The sequence below is a fragment of the Bactrocera tryoni genome, chromosome 3 (genome assembly GCF_016617805.1).
Source record: "Bactrocera tryoni isolate S06 chromosome 3, CSIRO_BtryS06_freeze2, whole genome shotgun sequence".
Classification (NCBI taxonomy): Eukaryota; Metazoa; Arthropoda; class Insecta; order Diptera; family Tephritidae; genus Bactrocera; species Bactrocera tryoni.
The window spans coordinates 31,560,758-31,572,120 of NC_052501.1; the positions used below are offsets into that span (position 1 = coordinate 31,560,758).

General features: G+C 35.6%; 1 pseudogene; it reads left to right on the top strand.

Moving 5' to 3' along the window:
• The window catches only part of LOC120770579, a 129,797-nt pseudogene extending 118,434 nt beyond the window's left edge, over positions 1-11,363 (top strand).

Consider the following 11,363-nt stretch of genomic DNA (forward strand, 5'->3'; position numbering starts at 1 on the left):
AGATGTGCGTATTGTTAGCAAGAACGGTTCTGGTAAAAAGAATAGGTCACATAATTGTGAGAAGGCGAAGAACGTTGTGACCATTCTCAAGAAAGTTCCAAGCATTTCGGGCGAGGACGGCTGGCTCCTCAGAATCTGTCGTACGCATGACGAAGAAGAAAGCTGGGCTAACGATATACAAGGTACTGAAAGTTCCGATAGAAACGCCGTAACGAAACCGAAAACAACGAGCTAAGAAGCCAACGGATAATTTTGTTAAGAAGTTCGATTGATGAATAATGGACGATAAGAATTACGTTTTAGCTGACTTTACTCAGCTAACTGGACACAAATTCTAGAAGAAATATTGTTGAATCAAAGCTAAGAAGTTACAAAATGCAAAAAATTTCTTGTGTGGCAGGCAATTTGCATCGGGTACAATCAGCAGTGAAATACATGTGAAGTAATGTTTAGAAAAGAGACTGCTCCATTTTTTAAGCCATCATGAAGTGTCCATGTTTTTTGGCCCTACTTGGCTTCATGTCACTGTAGCAAAACAATCTCAGAACGGTTCCAACAAAATGGAGAAATTTTAGGTAGTGCTTAAAAAAGCAAATCCACATAACTGGCTAGAAGTAAGGCCGATTGAGAGATACTGAGCTTTAGTAAGAAGAGAGATGAAAGGCACCAAAGACCTTCAAGACTTCAGCAACTATGAGAATATCGGACACTACCCTAAAAAGGCTGGTTGACGCGGTTCCTTAAAAATAAAACCTTTTTATTATTAAAAAATAATTATTGGTTTAGGAGGATGGAGTCATGTGTAGAAGTTCACGCACGTGAGGAAAGCTCTCTGATTGCCATTTGCTCGGGAGTGGCCAGAAATGATTCCATTACATATGACTCAAGAAGGTCACGACTTCCGGTTCTAGACGAAGTATCCTCTGTGTAGACAAAGAACATGCGTTTGAAGGCGAGTTACAGTGAGAATATCTCCTCCGCAGGGTTGTGCGCTGGGTTTGGGACCCGCCACGTAAAAAAACGCACCCAATGGAAAATATTAATCAGGCTGTGATGAGAGACTTCCCTTTTGATGACGACCATGACACGCTCTGAGAATTACGATATAAGGGCATGCACCTATAATGTTCGTTCCCTTTATTGGGAAGGTGCCGCTGATATCCTCGTATACATAAAGGCTGACATCACCGCCGCTCAAGAAGTGCGATGAACGGGACAAGGACTAAGACGAGTACGTCCTTGTGGCATTTACTACAGTGGCCATATAAAGGAGCGCAAATTCGGTGTGTCATTCACCCCGGTGGATGAACGCCTAGCCACAATCCGCATCAAAGCGAAGTTCTTCAACATATCGCTGATTTGCGTTCACTCTTCGACGGAAGAAAAGGACAATGAGACCAAAAATGCCTTCTATGAGCGGTTGAAGCGCACCTGTGAGATCTGCCCCCGCCACAATGTCAAAATCGAGCTTGGCGACTTTTACGCCAGGGTGGGCAAGGAAGGTATCTTTCGCAAAACATCTAGTAAATTCAGCCTCCACGAGATAACATTCCCAAATGGCTTGAGGCTCACCGACTTCGCCGGGACCCGAAGTATGGTTATCTGTAATACTAGATTCCAGTATACGAAAATACATCAAGCTACCTTGCTGTCTCCGGATCGAAAAGCCACCAACCAGATCCGTCATGTTGTGATAGACGGAAGACACGTCTTAAGTTTCTTAGACGTGCGACGCTCCGAGGTCGTAACATAAACTAGGACAACTATCTTGTTGCAGCCAAGATACGCACCCGCCTCTGTGCAGCAAAAAAGCCCACATCAACAAACACAATAAATGTTCGACGTCGAGAAGCTGCAATCAGAATAGACAGCCGAACGATTTTTTACTAGACTTGCACTCATGCTCTCTGAAAGCACTCAGTTTAAGAAAACTGTGGGACAGCATTTTAAGTTCCTTACGTACAGCTGTAAACGAAACCATTGGTTTTCCGGAGTGAGAGTGCCGTGTCGCAGCGAAGAGAAAATAGACCACCTACCTGGCAACGTTTCAATCGACCACAACACGTGCGGGGTGACATAGATACCGAGAGTTGAAGAGGGAAGCGAGACGCATTTGTAGACAAAAAAAGAGAGCACGAAATGTGTGAGTGTGAAGATCTTGACAAGCTGAACGACAGGGATAATTCTCAAAAATTCTACGAAAAGATGCGGCGACTAACAAAATCTTCTACAGTTTTTTTAAATCAAATATAAAATTTTTAAATAAAGTATTTTAGTTTACAATTATAATCGAAATACTAATTTAAAAGATTTTATCGTTTTTGTAGCGGACAATTTTATTCGGCACAGTCCTTAGTAGCCGTTAGGCAAAAGCAAGTTTAGCAGCTTAGTTTTAGTTGAGCTAGCCTTATTTGATTTTTTTTGCATTAAATTATTTGGTCCAATTGTAGTCTGGCTTCACGACAATAGATCAGTATCATCGCCCTAAGTAGCAATAAATACATTTTCAGTATACCGGAACAGATGTAAAAATTGTGTAAAGTACAAGACTAAGCATTTTTTACAAGACTAAGCATTTTTTCCTGTGGCACTCCAGCATTCATGCATCTAATGTCACAGAAAGTCGCCTATTTTTTAAATAGGACTTAAAAGTTAGATAATAATATATTTGAGAGGAGTCTATTATTTTTATTTATACGAGGTTTGTTTAAAAAGTATCACGAATTTATTTATTCATGAATATCTATTTCCTTACGAAAGAAGTGTGTACGGTTTATTCCGCACACATTGACTTACGACCAAAAATTGCGCAGAATCCAACATACGAAGGTCCCCCCGTATTCACCTGATATGGCACCGTGCGACTGCTTCCTTCGAAGAAATTCAAATGCCCACAGAAAAGAAAGGTGTTATGCAGACGTAGAGGCCATCAAAAGGGCTTTGCACTGGCATACTGGCGGCCATACCTGGCCAAGGAGAGCTAAACACTTTTCGACATGCTTTTGGACCGTGCAAAAAGCTGTATTGAATTAGAAGGAGACTATTTTGAATAAAATAAATTGATTCTGTCGAAAAAAAAACATTTGTTCTGTTTTTTTAAGTCCTGTTTACTTTGGAACGCACCTTGTATTTTTCAAATAATATTTACCTTCATAATATTTGTTGTAAAAACTTACAATGTTCATGAATATATTAATATTGTATGATTAAACAATATACCATTTAAATAATTCTGCATTAAATACTATAAATTCCTATACGCTATGCTAGACATATTAAAGAGTTATTTCATGCAGATTCAGCAGTAAAGTATTTATAACATCGGCTGCTAAAATTTCATATGTTTACAGGTGTAAATCAGAGTCTACATCAGGGCCGCTGAAATTTTGAAAAATTATCACAAATACAAGGCGAAATTGTTACATCTTACATCTAAACGTTCTATTTATTAAAATAATCTATAAGGATATTTGTATGAATAAGATATTATTGACGAAAATAATGATGAAAATAATGCCATTTATTTAAACTGATTTTCCAATTATGCTAGGCCCATTAATAATTTACATTGACAGAGTGAAATACACTCAGTCCTTTTTTTACGCGACCTCTTTTTGCGCTATTTCACTTTAACGCTGTTATTTTTGCAGCGCAAATTCCTTTTTTTACGCGAATTTCTCACTTTAACGCGATTGTTTTTTTTCGTTTTTTGCTTGGTCTTAAACTTGCAGCAGAATTGGAAAATTATTTTGCAGCAAATGATACTGATGCCGAACGTGCACGAATTTTTCAAAAAGAATTGAGTCTCTGCATGTTAAGATATAAAGAACTACATCGGAATTTATTGGGTCCAAAAAGAAGCATTCAAACAAAATTAACTGAATTTATGGTGCAAAACTCAGTCGGAGATGCTAAGTCAATCAGAACATCAATCTATAGTTCTTACTATTGATTCTGGTACAAATTCTAGTGATATCAGTGCCGGCCATCAAAATAAGCGGCTAAGAATAATTTAAACTACGGATAATGACAGTGATTAAACAGCATTCAACGGGTTTTTCAGCAAATCTACCTATTTTCTATTTTCTTCTCTTTTATATATGGTTTTTGTTTTGTATTTTTTATTTTGTTATGCATGAATAAATCATAAGTCTGAAATTTGAAACTTATTGTATTGTTTTTGAATATTTTTTTTGCGCGTATATTTTGTTATACGCGATATTTTTTATATTCGGAACCAATTCGTCAGTTAATATTGGAAAACTAACCATTTTTACGCGATTTTTTACGCGATTAGCGGCAGAACCGAAAATCGCGTAAAAAAAAGACTGAGTGTAATTGTTAGTACTTATTATGAGTCTTAGTCCTGATTTAGATAAAATAAAAATGTATTTAAGAAATACTTAAAAAAGATGGAGGTAGAAATTAGTATTACCCATATTTTTTATTGATGTAAAAAAGTTAAAAAAGTATTCATGTATTTTTTCTATTTTCTAGGGTTGTCTGGTGATCGCGTAATTTTTTCGAACGTAGCAGCGAAAGAGGAACATGTCCGCCGCGGCCAATTAGCAGATATCTGTCTCGATACACCGCTTTGTAATGGGCATACTACTTCTATGGACGTTTTATGGACGGGAACGCCTGTGGTGACTTTACCAGGAGAGACATTAGCTTCAAGGTATATGTTTTATGGTGGTCGGTAAATTAAAGGCATGCTTGCTGTTCTAGATTTTTTAGAATATGTTGGTACATATGCCAGTATAAAACATTTATTCTACGCATGTATTTGTGTTCATAGCAGATAACGGCCAACGTTAATAGAAAGCAAGATTATTGCAACATGTTGCTACAAATTATAATAGTTCTAATCGAAAACCTTTAAAAGGCTCCACAATAATGTGCAAGACTATTATTTAGTACAACGAACTGCATTAAGAATCGGCATCGACTGGTCGATAATTTTTTAAAAAGGGTGCGCGTCTTTGCCCTCTAATAACTTTATTGTAAATACTATACACTTAGCAGCAAACCGGTGCATACAGACGTAATTCAGTAGCATAAAAATTCGATAAAAATGTCATCGCAGTGTTTATTTAAGCCTTATTCTATATTTCCGCCTTAAATTAAATTATCGATTATTATAGTTAACACGTCTCGTTTGTTGGTAAAATTGGTAAAACTCCGAATTTTTTTGATGTTCCGTTAAGTGAATTTTTTAGTTTTCAGAATTATATTTCATATAAGTGATAATGCATGCAAAGGGAGAAAAAATTGACATTGGATAGAGAAAAATCATTATAAAGTAGGAAAAACTTCCTGAGAATTAAGAGCGACTGACACCGACACATTCCTCAGTACAACGAGTAATTTGAAACTTAAAGGAAAATGGGGTCTACGTTTCCCGGCCGACCACCTTTACTCACATTTTGAGCAAAGTTTTTCCTATTACCAGGAATGTATGCTGTAGTATGTCAAAAATAAATTGAGTCGAATCTCCATATACCAAATAGATCCGGTTGACTTTATAACGCATATGTCGCCCAATATATGAGCCATCTTTATAAAATTAAGTGAGTTTGTTTTTCTAATAACGGTGAAAACGTGCCCTAACCCTAATATAACTAAAATCAGGCTTTACGAAGATCTAGTTGACTCCATATTACTCCTTATATATTGGTGATGGTATATAAGGAATCTTAATGGAACTCAAATATCATCTTTTTCTGTTAGTAATATGTAGTAATGCCAAAAAAAGATATCTCCCATATACCTAATATAAGGTTTGGCTTTATACCGTATATATTAGTCAATATGTAAGATATCTTATCCGAAATTATGTGAAATTGGTTCTCGAATTAGCCAAACTCCCGTATAATATATGTATATATAATGATTTTCTTTATTCAAACAAACTTTATGCCGAATATGTCCGTCCGTGTATGAGTTACATATTTATAAAATTGCTGGAAAATATGTTCTTGGGTATACCTAGGTAATTTCAGAAGCTTGTGCAATAGGCTCCGACCTGCTCTCAATATATCTTAGGTAGTGTTATCCGAGTTCCCACCTGCCTTTTAACCGTGTAGGTTGGTCAACATGTGTGATGTTTTAATGAAATTAAGTGGATAAACTTTCTTATGGTGGTTTAGCGCTTAATAAGAATGGAATTGGTTTAGCGTTTAATATGAATGAAATTGATTTAGACCTTAGACTAAGCTTCATATCCCTAATGTAATAAATCCAAATCCTTTGGTAGACGTTTTGTACATCTTCTCAATATATTAAATTAAGCCACTGTGATTGAGTTTAGGTCAGATATGTCTTATTTGAGGATGGTTCTAATATAATGAAATATTATGAGACTAATTTAGTCTAAGAACTATAAGACACATAAGGATAGACTTCAACACAAATATGTATGTATGTAAACCCCACACCATTTGAAGTGTTTTTTTTTTCGAATTCATATACTTTAAAATGATTGGAGCAGATTCTGGAATTTTTGCTAAAATCTTCAGCGCAAGAGATATAGCAGATCTGCTTTAAATCCTCATTTTTTAAAAATCTCAAAAGTATATAACCTACATATACTTGTATACACTAAGACGGGTCAATTTGTGTTCATTAAATTCGCGTTTGTGGGAAATGTTCTACGGTTCATCAGGAACAACTTTGCCTAAGTCTAAAACCGGTTTCGAGCCAGCGGATTTTAAGTCAAGTTTAATTTTTTGATATTATAAAAATTTCTTCGTTATGGGATATATGAAAGAAATTTAATACATGGGTAAAGCTTGTGATTCTTTGGATCATTTGTTGGATTGGAGAAAATCCCACTATTGTGCCCAAAAAATAAGGTGATATTTGAATTTAAACTGCGCGCGTCAAAGGATTTGGAGAATTTTTTTTTTTAGGTTGGTAGTACTGTCAGTCATATTTATAAAAAATTTCATGTCAAAATATTCATTAGTGTTTGAGATACGTGTCGTTTTGTGAGCTGCTAAAAGTGAGCTTTTCGTTTTTTGCGATGTCGAAATTTGTTGAGCAAAGAATTTGCATTAAATTTTGTTTACGGAATCAATTTTATGCTGCTGGATGGTGCAGAAAGCCTTTGGTGATGAGGCTATGTCTACAAAAAATGTTTACAAGTGGTAAAGTGAGTTCCAAGCCGGCCGTGAACGTGTCGAAGACGAAGAGCGTCCAGGGCGGCCATCAACCTCAACCAACGAAGCTCACGTTCAACAAATCAAAGATTTGGTGTTGAAAATCCGTCGATTAACAATTAGAGACCTTGGTGATCAAGTTGGCATATCGAAAGGCTCAGCCAATACCATTTGAAGGATGTTTTGAGCCTCAAGCACGTCAAATCTCGACTGGTACCGTAAACATTGAATTTTTTGGAAAAAAGGCGGCGCGTTGAAGTGTGTGAAACGATGCTTTGCGACTACCAGGGTGTCATGAAACGCATTATAACTGGCGATGAGACTTGGATCTAGGCTTATGATCCCAAAAACAACCGACCAATCGAGCGAATATCGTGCCAAAAGAGAGCCGAGACCAAAAAAATCGCGCCAAAGTCGCTCAAAAATCAAGGTCATGTTGACTGTTTCTTCGATTATCGTGGTGTTGTGCATTATGAATTCCTTCCAACCGGTCAAACAGTCAACAAGGAATATTATTTGAACATTATGCGTCGTTTGCGTAACGCTATCCGCCTAAAAAGGCCGGAATTGTGGAAAGACAATTCTTGGTTTTTACACCCCGATAATGCACCATCCCATACTGCCCTCGTAATTCGTGATCATTTCGCCAAAAACTCAACCCATATCGTTCCGCAACCACCGTTTTCACCTGATCTGGCGCCGTGCGATTTCTGGCTGTTCACCAAGCTCAAAAACCGCTCCGGGGACACCGATCCGTTTTTATACGATAGAGGAGATTCAAGCCGCAGCGAAGACGGAACTGAAGGTCATCCCGGAAAGTGACTATAACCAGTGTTTCGAAGATTGGAAAATCCGTTGGCATAAGTGCATTGCATCAGGAGGGATTACTTTGAAGGGGATGAAATTGATTTGGAAGAATAAATAAAGAAATTTCAAAATAAATACAATGTCACCTTATTTTTTGGGCACAGTATATATCTTCGAGTTTAATTTACGAATGCGGGATCAACTTTAAAAATGTTTAATGAAAAACACTTAAAACCTATTTTATGTTGTTCGTAGTTGTCCAATTTTCTTTACGTTAGTTGACGACAACAGTGAAGATTCACTTTTACATGTATATATGTATGTGGAAGTCGCAAATGTTTTTCTTCTTGGTTTGTTAGTAACGCTGAATATTTGAGCCAAACATTCATCATTTCAACATCATATTAAAAGTGCATCTACATCTTTCTGGACTTAACAACAAATATATGCGACTTGAATCTCAAAATAGTCACTCCGTTTTTGTGTCCACAAATTATAGATATTAATTTGCAAATATCTAGCAGAGGGCGAACTACATAACTCTGCTTAGTAGGTATGTAGGTAAGCCATCATTAGAGGAATACCCAGCAAAAAAAGTGTTGTTCTGCAATGTACCAATCTATGCTGAAAAGTTTCTGCTTTGTGTTCATAATAAACTCAAACCAAATTCAACTTGGATCGGAAAGAACCTATGGCGAAATCATAGTCCGTTCTGCTATTTTAAACCCACCGTGCGGTTTTCATGTATATCACAAACTACTATCTACTTGTGTGTAAATTCGTTATTTAATGATGATATAATGTGCGGTACGTCCCATAGCCTTGGTGTAGGCGACTAAATAAGGACTTACTGGCGATGTCAACACCAAGTAAACGCAAGGCCCGCCACATTAACACTGAAACACAGGATGACCAACTACTTGAATCGGATAAAGATTATCCGCATATATTATATGTATTTATATCATCCCAGCTTCAAAGAATTGTACTCTCAACTTCTCTTTGTCTTTATTACTATATTAATTTACAACTCCAGAGGCAATACAGTTAGCCAATAATACACTACAGCAAGTTTTCATATATTTTTCCACAACCCTACACTCGCCATATAAATGTGCATTTTACTAAACATATTCATACAAAATTGATTCGCAACTATCAATTGCTTTATATTGTGACGATTATGGATGCGAGAACATGGCACGATTCCGTTTTCTTTGTTTGTACTTTCGAGTGATTATTTCTTCGTTAACTATGAAAAGATTCTTTCCAACATTTTTCAAGCTACAATCCAGTGTGTGAATTATTTCTTTCAGTGTTGGCGACTGTCAGCCGCGCTCTAAAAAAGTAACCGTGGTTAATAAATTTAAATAAGAAAAAGTCCATATGCATGGAAAGGGTGTTTATACTCTATACATAGTTTACATTTTATTACGTAATATGATTATAAAATATAACTTTTTTTATTAAATTTAAATAAGAAAATATGCATATGCATGGATTTAGTTTGTACAAATTTTAATTTGAAATATAATCTATAGTCACTACCACTTTTTTTGATCGGTTTCAATTGTGATTCCGACAACTATCAGATTTCACAACACCCCTGAATATGAGTTATCACTTTTACAGAAAACCGAATTCAAGGTCTTTTAATCGATTCCAACGATGATGAAACTTTCGGAGACACAAATTCGAAAACTTCAAATGACAATGACAATTATAAAATGTATACAAATATTGTTTCTTATCTGCTAACTATTACTAGCCAGCAAAAGTTCTGCAGGAAAATCGTTTCTGAACCTATAAAAACAGCAGAAACTAGCAAAAGAGTGCACATGTTGTAAGCTTAAAAAATTGAGAAACCTGCAAGTTTCCGTTAGTGCAATTAACAGCATATTATATTATATATTTCAATCATTTGCTTCGATTTTGTTTATTTTCATTGTTTAATTTTCGAGTGTTGATATGAAATGATTGTAAAAAATAACATTTCCATATTTTCTTGCTAGTTTCAGCTAGTTTTTCGTTTCTTTTTCGTTATTTGCTCTTTGTGAGAGTAACTTGCAATCTTCAGTTATGTGCTGAGCACATAGAGAGCGACACGACATGAGTGCACGACAGTGAACTGTAAATGGTGTCGTGAAGCCTGCTACATGGATATTTGTCGGCAGCGACATATCAAACACAAACACAACACGAAACAACACAGCTGTCCATTTTGTATGTACACAATTTCGTTGTTGCCATACTAATACCTTTCATTTCAATGAAATTTTAATACATATTTTGTTCAACGTGAAATTTTTTATGCAAAAAATAAGTAAATGGTTAAATTTATTTGCTTTAAATTATCAATTGTTATTACAAATGATATAATGGAGCTATCTTATGCTTCTCTTTGTAAAATAACGTTAGGTTTGTTAGAGCTTTGAATATTTTAACATATTAGTGACATCACTCCTCTCTACTGTCGTTAGCAAAATTAGAAATAATTTTAATTTAGCGAGAGCGACAACCGAGAGCCTGCTGTCGTGTAGTCGTGCAGCTGTCCATAACAATGTGTGTATTTTAATACTTGAGCGATGTGGTTTGAAGTCTCGAGTAATCCACTTCTTCATTAGCGTTTGGGTACTTATGAGTCATTTGCAATATTTCTATTTTATACAAGTATATACGTATGTTCATATATGTGTATATTCCTAAAGCAGCAAGAAGTTTAAACATAGGAAAACATAAATACATGCCTATACACTTTTGTATGAGAAATTAAATTGAAGATTTTGTTTATTACGTATATAAGAAGCGTACTATTTTATAATATTATTTTATTTACAGAGTTGCTGCATCGCAATTAGCTACATTGGGATGTCCGGAACTTATAGCACACACAAGACAAGAATACGAAGACATTGCGATTCGTTTGGGTACTGAAAGGGAGTATCTGAAAGGGATGCGAGCAAAAGTGTGGAAAGCACGAGTGGAAAGTCCATTGTTTGATTGCGCCCAATATGCTAGGGGCTTAGAAATGGTTTTTAAACTAATGTGGGATCGGTTTGCAGCCAATGAACTCCCAGACCATATTTCTGCTGTTTCGGACAAGTGAATTTTCTATACACTTATTTTAAATATTTATTATTTTACTTATATGAAATTAGAAACTGAATGTTGTTTATAGAGCGGCTTAAGGTTATTAAATAGAGTCACTTGTATATTTTGAATTTTTTGTTAATATTCTAATACTATCCACGCATTTTCATTACCGAGCCCAATATTCAGAATTATGTAGATTTGTTAATCTTACGGTTATTAGATATAGCACTAAAAAATCATACAAATATTACGGCTGTAATTTCGGCTATAATTACGAAAAATTAAAACATACAATTATTATAA